This window comes from Euprymna scolopes, chromosome 13 (genome assembly GCF_053919585.1).
Source record: "Euprymna scolopes isolate OS-2025 chromosome 13, ASM5391958v1, whole genome shotgun sequence".
Lineage (NCBI taxonomy): Eukaryota > Metazoa > Mollusca > Cephalopoda > Sepiida > Sepiolidae > Euprymna > Euprymna scolopes.
In genome coordinates, this window is record NC_136494.1 from 133,507,694 (window position 1) to 133,519,033 (window position 11,340).

An 11,340-nucleotide genomic window follows, 5' to 3' on the forward strand; every position below is an offset into this window, starting at 1 on the left:
TACAAGAAGCCTCAAAAATTTTCAAATCTGACCTATACTGCACAAGCACCTTAAAATTTTTTAATCGGACCTATAAAGCACATGGACGTTCAAAATTTTTCAAATAGGACCTATACTGCACAAGCACCTTCAAAATTGTCAAATCACATCTATACTGCACAAGCACTTTCAAAATTGTCAAATAGAACCATAACTGCACAATCACCTTCCAAAATGGTTCAATCGCACCTATACTGTACAAAATTATTCAAATTAGACTTGTACTGCACAAGCACATTAAAATTTTTAAATCGGACCAATACAGCACAAGGACGTTCAAAATCTTTTGAATATGACATATACTGCACAAACACCTTCAAAATTGTCAAATCGGACCTATACTGCACAAGCAACTTCGAAATGGTCAAACAGAACCTATACTGCACAAGCACCTTCCAAAATGGTCCAATCGCTCCTATACTGCGCAAGAACCCTCAAACCTTTTCAAATTGGACCTATACTGCACAAGCACCTTAAAATTTTTAAATCGGACCTATACAGTACAATGAGGTTCAAAATTTATCAAATATGACCTATACTGCCCAAGCACCTTCAAAATTGTCAAATCGGACCTATACAGCACAAGCACCTTCAAAATTTTCAAATCGGTTTATACTGCACAAGAACCAACAAATTGTTTTAAAATCCGACCTATACTGTACAAGCACCTTCAAAATTTTTCATATCGAACCTATACTTAAAATTTTGCAAATCAGACCTATACTGCACATGCAACTTCAAAATTTTCAAATAGGACCTATACTGCAGAAGCAACTCCAAAATGTCAAATCGGACCTATATTGCACAAGCACCTTCAATAATTTTCAAATCCGCCCTATACAGTGCAAGCATTTTCAAAATTGTCAAATTTTTCAAAACGGAGTTATACTGCACAAGCACCTTCAAAATTGTAACATTGTACTATACTGCAAAAGAACCTTCGAAATGTTTCATATCCGACCTATACTGCACAATTTTTCAAATCCGACATATACTGCACAAGCACATTAAATTTTTTCAAATAATACCTATACTGCACAAGCACCTTCCAAACTTTTTTCCAATAGGATATATACTTCACATGCACTTTAAAAATTCTAAAATATGACTTATACTGCACAAGCATCTTCAAAATTGTCGAATCGGACCTATACTGCACAAGCACCTTTAAATTTACAAATCGGACCTATACTGCACAAGCACCTTAAAATATTTCAAATCGCACCTATACTGCAAAAGCACCTTCCAAATTGTCAAATAGGACCTCTACTGCACAAAACATTAACAATTGTCAAATCGGACCTATACTGCACAAGCACCTTCAAAATCTTTCAAATTACACCTATACTGCACAAAGTCATTCAAAATTATCAAATCGGACCTATACTGCAAAAGCACCTTCAAAATTATCAAATCGAACCTATAGTGCACAAGGACATTCAAAATTGTCATATAGGACCTATATTGCACAAGCACCTACAAAATTGTCAAATATGACTTATATTGCACAAGCACCTTCAATTTTTATAAAAATAGTAACCCATCTGATAATGACCAATACAATGTTGCTTTACTTTGGTGATCTACATAAAGCATTTTGCATTTCCAAATAGTCATCAATTTGTCAGTGACCAAGACTATGTTGCTTAACTTTAGAGATATATACAAAGCATTTGGTATTCCTAAGTAGTCACCCATCTGATAATGACCAAGACAATGATGCTTACCTTTGGTGATCTACATAAAGTATTGGGTATTCCTAAGTAGTCACCCATCTGATAATGACCAAGACAATGATGCTTACCTTTGGTGATCTACATAAAGTATTGGGTATTCCCAAGTAGTCACCCAGCTGATAATAAGCAAGGCAATGTTGCTTAACTTTAGTGATCTACATAAAGCATTTGGTATTCCCAAGTAGTCACCCAGCTGATAATAAGCAAGGCAATGTTGCTTAACTTTAGTGAACTACATGAGCATTTGGTATGCCCAAGTAGTAACACATCTTTAGAAAATGTCAATTGGACCTGCAATGTACAAGGACCTTCAAAATTGTCAAGTCAGACTCGTACTGCACAAGCACATTCACAATTGTCAAATCTGACCAATACTGCACAAGCACTTTCAAATTTCTTGAGTCGGTTCTACATTGCACAAGCACCTTCAAAATTATCAAATCGGAACTATACTGCACAAGGACCTTCAAAATTGTCAAATCTGACCCATACTACACAAGCACTTTTAAAATGTGTCAAATCCAACCTATATTGCACAAGCACCTTAATTTTTTTTTAAATTGACCCATACTGCACAAGCACCTTAAAATTTTTCAAATCAGACCCATACGGCAGAATCACCTTCAAAATTGTCAAATCGTACCTATACTGCACAAGCACCTCCAAAATTGTAAAATCGGACCTATACTGCACAAGCACATTAATTTTTTTTTCAAATCGGACTTATACTGCAAAAGCGCCTTCAAAATTATTAAATCGGACCTATACTGCACAAGCACCTTCAAAATTTTTCAAATCGGACCTATATTTCACAAACACCTTCAAAATTGTGTAATTGGACCTATACTTCACCTTTATCATACAATCTGGGTAGGAGCTGCTAAAAACAACCTATCCAGCCTTGTACATATGTCATGCTAGTGCTATGTCATACAATCCCGGGCGATGGTGGGTATTCTGCTAGTACATGTACACCAATTTTATCCAATCCCGGGCTACGCCGGGTATTCTGCTAGTACATAAATCCAGCTATGTAATACAATCCAGGGCGACGCCGGGTATTAGGCTAGTACATATATCAACCAATCTTATCCGATCCCAGGTAACGCTGGGTATTCTGCTAGGAAACATTCAATGTATTTTCACCTACGTCGGGTAATCTGCTAGTACATAATACTTTTACATGAATTCCTTAAAACCCTTCCTCCTTAACTGGAGATTGTATAAAAACATAACCTCCTAATACTAAGAATGGCTTTCTGAATAATAATAGTTTTATTTCAGAATTTGGAATCAGCAGCTTAGCGATGTGTGATGTTTGGAATATGACAACTTGTCTCAATATAATATACGATAAATATATAATATGCATTTTTTTTTTGCTTGGTCTTTGAGCTAAGATCAAAGTGTAGTATCTGTTCTTAGAATTCAAGCGGTCTCATCTTTCGCCCCTCCCCCTAAGAAAATAAGGAGGGAGGTATTCAATGTATTTTCACCTACGTCGGATAATCTGCTAGTACATAATACTTTTATATGAATTCTTTAAATTCCTTCCTATTTATCTGAAGATTATATAAAAATCATAGCCTCCCAATACTAAGAATGGCTTTCTGAATAATAATGTTTTTATTTCAGAATTTGGAATCAGCAGTTTAGCGATGTGTGATGTTTGGAATATGACATCTTGTCTCAGTATAATATACGATAAATATATCATATGCATTTTTTTTTACTTGGTGTTTTGGCTAAGATCATAGTGTAGTATCTGTCTTAGAATTCAAGCGGTCTCATCTTTCGCCCCCCTCCCACTAAGAAAATAAGGGGGAGGTGATACCTGAGATCTCAAGCTGTAGAGAAACAAACGTTACTCGAAAATAAGGAGGATTTATGCCTGGGATGTGATCAAATCCATTCACTCACATTTCGTATTGTTTACATTTTAAAACAGTAAAACGAATCTCGTTTCCTGTCTAGACATCTCTCTCTTTCTCTCTCTCTCTCTCTCTCTCTCTCTTTCTCTCTCTCTCTCTCTGTGTTTGTGTGTGTATCTCTCTCTCTTCTCCCTTACTCTAAAGAAAAATAGTGTTACTAAAAAAGAAAATGGCGTTTAGCTTATTTTTTTTTTGTAAAAACATCGATCGTTAATATTATTTTAAGCGTATTTTTTTTACTTCACATTTTTTGCTTGTTATTTTTCGTTTAACTATCATATCTAACTATTTTAAACCTGCTAATAACTTTGGTAACGTTTTCATAACGTGTAAGTTAATATTTTAATTTGTATGATAGTCGCCTTTTTATCGATAACAATATCTATGCAATGTTTTTATGTACAGACCCACATTACAGCTTGCTGACGTCAAGGTCACGTGACATGACACAGCGTTTATTAAATTACGTATAAATATAGTTAAAATGTCACTTTTTGGGGGGGGGCTGTAAAAAACAGTCAGCTGATTAACTTAGAGTGGACCTTTTGGGCCAAAAATTCGATATTTGTCGTGCAGAGGGTCGGGCTTTAACATGAAACCAAATTTGTGAATTTTTGTTCTGTTTGTCGAAAGATTTTGGCGGACATATAAACAAACAAACATACATACATACATACATACATACACACATTTTCACTTTTATATATATAGACTAGCGGGGGTACCCGGCGTTGCCCGGGTGTTTGGAGGTGTGTATATAGGAGGGGGAACCCTGTTTTAATATTATAAAAAAACACGATGTTAAAAAAAATTGGAAAAACCAAAACAAAGCAAAACCGCGAACAAACGTAAAAGAAAAAGGGAACAAAGGTGTAAAAGAGAAAAAGTTTAGGTAGGAAGACAGGCTCGAACCCGAAGCATCGAGGCTAAGGCAAAAATTAAAAAAACCTGACACGTTATCTCTACGCCAAAGAGACATACAATTGAGAACGGAGAAAATGAAACCTTTAAAAACACTTGCAGGTCGTTTTAAACCAACGTCAACGTTTTGTAGGTCAAACATGGCGTCATTGTCGTAGTACCAGGATGAGAGAAAATGAAGGAACGATTTTTTCGGCATCCCTCCCTGTAGAAAACTGATGACTTAAGGGTGAAGGAATTAATGTTTTTGGCCAAATTTTTCGATATTTGTCGGGCGAAGGTTCGAGCATTAAAATGATACCAATCTCGTGAAAATCCATCGCCTCTGTCGAAAGTTTTTGTGAGACATACAAACACACACACACGGAAAAACATTTTCGCTTTTATATATATAGATAGACTGGCGTTGCCCGGGTGTGGAGAGGTGGGGGAGGTAAAATAACAGTAGGATGTCCGGGTGGAGAGGTAGTACATCAAAAGTGATAGTTGCGGGGAGAGAAGACTATGAGACAGTTCCCTTTAAGGTCGCACATTAACGCACATTAACATCCATCATCCATGGCCTATTTTTAACATTTTTTACAGCCATAAAATTTTTCGATCATAGCTACTTGTTTTCCTAGTTTTGTATATGAATTACAAAATATCTAATATTTTCCCAAAGTATCTGGCCTTGATAGAGGAGATACTAAAACTTACTGCTATAGTTTCAAACGATCTGAAATAACAGCAATAGGAGACTTGATTCCAAATATTTCTAATATGTTATATCGCCTTTCTTTGGTTTTCATGTATAAAGTAAATTTTACAGTGTCTAAAGATTATTTGATAATGGAGATATTCATAATCGTACCCTATTTCCAAAAGAGGGGAGATATAGCATAGAACTAGTTGGAATCAATTTCAGATCATTTGTAACCATAGCAAGGTTTAGTCTCCTCTCCATCAAAGCCAGAGATTTTTGGGAATATATATATATATATATATATATATATATATATGTGTGTGTGTGTGTGTGTGTGTGTGTGTGTGTGTGTGTGTGTTACGGTCATAATAGATTTTCATTTTTATTTTATGAAGGGCGACTATATCTAAGAGTGTCCAACAGAAGATATCATCGATTTGCATACATAAATTGTACTTGTATCAACTTGTTTACAATAGATTTGCTTGAAGCTATACACTCTTTCTTGACTAGCATATTCGGCCCTCATACAATAGTGTACACGTCTGAATAATAACCTCGCATGTCTATCATATCTTCTAAACAGCAGGTGCAATAACCTACGGTACATTGAATAGAAACAAACAGTAAATCTGTCCATGAACAATATATGTATGCACAAATTTGCAAGTGACAGCAGGTTTTTAGTTTTATATTCCTAATACATTCGTATTTTCGGCGGCGTGTTCACATTTGCCGCCATTCACCGTTCACAGAAACTGTTTCAGCGCAGATTTCGTCTACGTGTTAAAATATATTACCAGAGGATCAAAAGAAAACTAGGAGACCGTAATGTATTTTTCAATTAACTGCCTTAATAATAGTGATGTAAATTCTATAATCAGCAATTTTTATCATGTAAATTTAAACCGTGAGTTCTGTTCATATGTAACGAATGATAAATAATATGCGCAATCAAGAAACGATTGTTTTCATGATATGTAGTTTCTTTTTATCTATTTGCCTATAATATATGCAATATATGATATACATCTGTGTGTGTGTGTGTGTGTGTGTGTGTGTTATATACAGTGCCACGCAAAAGTATTGGATACATTACATTTTTCTTCATAACTTTAATTACAGTTCAAGATTTTATCTAAAATTTGGTCAGTATATTCCTATTACTATTCTAACTAATATTTGGAGTAGTAATTACAAAATTAAAGTTTAGAAAGTTTATATTAAAGGAAAAATATAAATCAACTAACGCAAAAGTATTGAATACATTGATTTAATATTTATTTGCATAGCCTTTTTCGTTCAAAAGCTTCCAATCGCTTAATATAGTTGCACACATGTTTTTTGCAAAGATATGCAGGTATTTTGCGCCATTCTTCTTTTCTGAACTGTCCTAGTTATTGAATATTTTGTGGATTCCTCTTGTGAACATTAATCTTCAATATTTTCCACAAATTTTCAATTGGGTTGAAGTCTGAAGACTGACTGGGCTAAATAAGAATGTCAATTCCGTTATTTCTATTTTATTTGATTAGTTTGGCAGTATGCTTGGGATCATTGTCCTGCTGAAACACGAAATTGTTATTATGTCCCAAAAAATCAGAAGATTTCTGGAGGTTTTTCTCCAAAACTTCCCTGTACACATGTCCATTCATTCTATCATTGATGATTTCTAGTTCACCAGTACCTTTGGATGAAAAACACCCCCATACTATAATCGAATCACCGCCAAATTTTACCGTAGGAATGGTATTTTTTTATAGTCGGTGCAATTTTTACGCCATACATGTGTTGCGGTTTTCTTTCCAAAGATTTCGATTTTCGTTTTGTCTGACAAGATTACCTTGTTCCAAAATTCTTGGGGTTGTTCCCCACATGTTTTAACATAATTAAAACGTGATCTGACATGTTTACGCTTCAATAATGGAACTTTTCTTGGGGACCTTGATACAAAACCTGCACGATTTAGAACTCTACTGATTGTATCCTTGCTCACATTAATCTCAGCTTTTGTGAGGTCGGTTTGAATTTCACCACGAGTAAGAAAAGGTGTTTTTGTACGTTTCTGCTTACCCACCTTGATTTTTTTTCGTTTAGTTTCTTGGCCGACAACATCTTGGAATATCAGAGGCCCTCAGAATTAATGCTGGAGTCCCTCAGGGGTCCATCCTGGGCTCGATTCTTTTCCTCATCTACATCAATGATCTCGCAAAATATATACTTAAATCATTTGTTGATATCTACGCTGGTGACACGACCATCTACGGCAACACATCAAAGGCTGTAAATGACAAAGTTCTCTCTAATTCTCTCTCCTCTGATCTTGAGCGCGTGGTTCAGTGGGGGAAGATGTGGCTGGTTACCTTTAATGCATCTAAAACCAAACTCCTATCTTTACATCATCAATGCTCTGATCCCCACTTGGCATCAGTTGAAATGAATGGCTCTCGTCTAGGGGAGATCCCATGTTTGATAAGCTTCTGGGATTGACCTTTACTCCTGACCTGAAATGGAGCACGTACATCAAGTCTATTGCCAAGGTCGCTGAAAAAATGGTAGGATCCTTCTACCGCTCCAGTAGATATCTCACTGCTGATGCAATTCTCTATCTATACAAAAGCCAAGTACGTCCAAGAATGGAGTACTGCTGCCACATCTGGGCAGGGGCTGCTAAAAACAGCCTATCCTGCCTTGACAGAGTACAAAATAGACTTCGTGATTTAGTGGGAGATGCTCTTTTCTCTTCCCTGCAACCTCTCTCCCGCAGAAGAGACATAGCGAGCCTATCTTTGTTTTATCGTTACTTCCATAGCAAGTGCTCGTCTGAGCTCCAACCCATGGTCCCCCATCGCCGATCTTTCACGAGAAACATCCGTCTATCTGAAACAACTGTCAATAATTTCCCCCACTCTTTAACTGTGCCAAAACCAAAAGATAGATTCCATGAACAAAGCCTTTTTCTTAGAAGTGCACGCCTGTGGAACTCTGTTCCGTCTGCCGGTTTCCCACCTGACTACAACTTAGATGTCTTCAAGTCCAACATAAACAAATTCCTTATGAGCCACCCCTTAAGTAAGACACTTTATCAAATCTCCAATACTAACGATTACTATGATACTATCCCATTGATTACTGTACACGCATTAACCCTTATCCCGGAGTGGCTTCTGGGTTTTGATAAGTGGTGACTTCTATGTAAAAAACAAAAAGATTTGCAACAGCTTCACCAGGGTTTTAAAACTTTCTAATAACATTTCCAACTGTACTAAGTGGTAGATTAAGTTACCTTGATATTATTCGATACCTTTTTTCTTCCTTGTGCTTATCAATGATTTTTTGACGAACGTCTATTGGCAACTCTTTAGTTTTAGACATTTTTATAAATGAACTAGTTGACTTTGAAGGAGTGAGCCCAAATTCGATGAATTTTATAAAATTATTTTAATATAAAGCTCTCTTGTTGGTCAGTGATAACTTCTTTCCATTATTTCAACACGCCAAGCAAAAGTCATTTAAATTTATTTCAGAAAAAAAATTTTTTAAAGTGTATCCAATACATATTTTTCCTTAAATATAAACTTTTTAACCTTTGATTTTGTAATTACTACTCCAAATGTAATTTAGAATAGCACCAGAAATACACTGATCAAATTTTAGGTCAAATCTTGATTAAAGTTATGAAGAAAAATGTAATGTAGCCAATACTTTTGCGTGGCACTATATATATATATATATATATATATATATATATATATATATATATATATATATTTAGAGAGAGAGAGAGAAAGAGGAGAGAAAAAGGAGAGAGAAAGAGAGAGAGGGGGGACAAGGAGAGAGAGAAAGAGAAGGAGACAGGATGTGTGTATTTGCGGGTGTCGAGGGAGGTATTATAAAACAAATCAATAAAGTTATTGATTGTATTTATTTAAAAATAAAACTATTCATTACAGATTCGAGAGATATACCACGTTTCTTGATAGGCCTACCTCTGATCAATTTTTTTGCTTGTGTCAAAGCGTAATATAACGATCAACATATGTTTGAATGTTTCACATGATGATTGATAATTCATAGAAGTTGAACTATTCGGACAACTGTTTTCATCTTGAGTGTTATTTTTACAACGTTTCCCATGTAGTCTGACTTTCTAAAATATATATCTTGTCGAACTCAAATTGTACGGAATTTCGAACGGAACTCCTTGACGACAATCCTCGATTTAACAGTACAATCTTACTATTTATTACACTAGATCACTATATATATATATATATATATATATATATATATATATATATATGTGTGTGTGTGTGTGTGTGTGTGTGTGTGTGTGTGTGTGTGTGTGTGTGTGTGTGTGCGTGCACGCGCGTGTGTGTGAGCGTGTTGGGACGATTTATGGGAATCGGGAATCGGAAAAATCGGAACTTTTAGAGGAATCGAAATCAGTATCGGAATCTGAAAATGTTGTATCTATTTTCCTATGCCAAACACAATTCTTTTGATTATCTTTGTTTTATTTGATTTCGTTTAAAAACAAAATATACCACCGCTAGTAGTAATAATAAAATAATAAATACTTAAAACTGAAATCCACCACGGTGAGGTAACAGATGCATATTTAACACGTGTTGTTACGGTAATCGGGAAAAATAACAAGTTTATAGCTAAATATTTAGAGATTTATAAAAAATTGAAATCGATATCGGTAATATATATATATATATATATATATATATATATATAATTTATCAAAAAAGTGAGTAAAACCCGCACATTTCTTCAAATATTTAAGTATATCTCTCTTCATGGGACAACACTGAAAAAATATTTTTTTGACAATGAAATGTAGTCTGTCTGCAGCATATATAATAGAGTTAATATATTTTGCTCGCAAAATAACTCTAAATATAACCATTAAAAGCTAAATCCCTGAAAACAAAAGTGAGTATACCCCTTATGAAAAGTTGTCAATATTTACATACAACATGTCAACTCTCAATATTTTGTGTGGCCACCCTCATTATTCAAAACTGTCTTTAATCTCCTGGGCATGGAGTTTACCAGAGCTTCACATGTAGGCACTGGAATGCTCTTTCACTTTTAAATTATGATGTCGCAGAGCTGGCGGATATTTGAGACTTTTGTTACATGATAAGGGCTGTCCTCTTTTCATGTAAGTATAAAAATAGAGAGATTAGTTAAAATGGAAATGAAATAGCAATAGACGAAATTCGAACCTCGTAATTTAGGTTTAGAAATAGATTACGTGTGAGAATTTAAAACAAATGATTGTTTAGAATAGAGATCAAATATTTCAAGAAAAGAATGTGCCCTGTCAAGTTTGTTATGAAATTTTAATTGAAAGAATGTAGCTATAAGATAATATTTTTAACATATTGGAAAAATAGGTTACTGAGTATATATTAAAATTCCTTTTGTAGAAAAAGGAAAAGTTTTGGACACGCATGTCCAGAACACGTGAAAGAAGGCACATGTTTTAACATGTGTATGACGTCACGGAATATAGAAAGTTCTAGTGATAGAGAAAAAACTTTAGAGTAAAAGAAGACGGTCAGTGAGAGCTAGTCAGTGAGAAACTCAGAGAGAGTCTGGAGTTTGGAATTCGAACGTCTAGGAAGCGAGACGTCACTTTGAAACTAAAATGTGAAGCTTTCAATTCTTGATGACGAAAACCACGGCCGGTCGTGACGAAATTAACCATCATGTGTTTTATAAAACGTCGTCTTGTCTTATGATTCTTACAAAAAGGTAAAGTGAAAATTGTATTATATATCTGTGTTATAAAATGTATTTTCATACACGTCTCGACATCTCATGTCTACACAATGTCTGAACAGGGAACACTATCTCATCATTCTAAGAGCTTTCTTCTTCTACACGTCTAAGGAATGAACATTTAAAATATAGGAATCGTAATAACATGAACAATCTCTCATAACACGAACACGGAACGAACAATCTCTCTCTCTCTCTCTCTCTCTCTGAGTCTTACAACAACATCTCT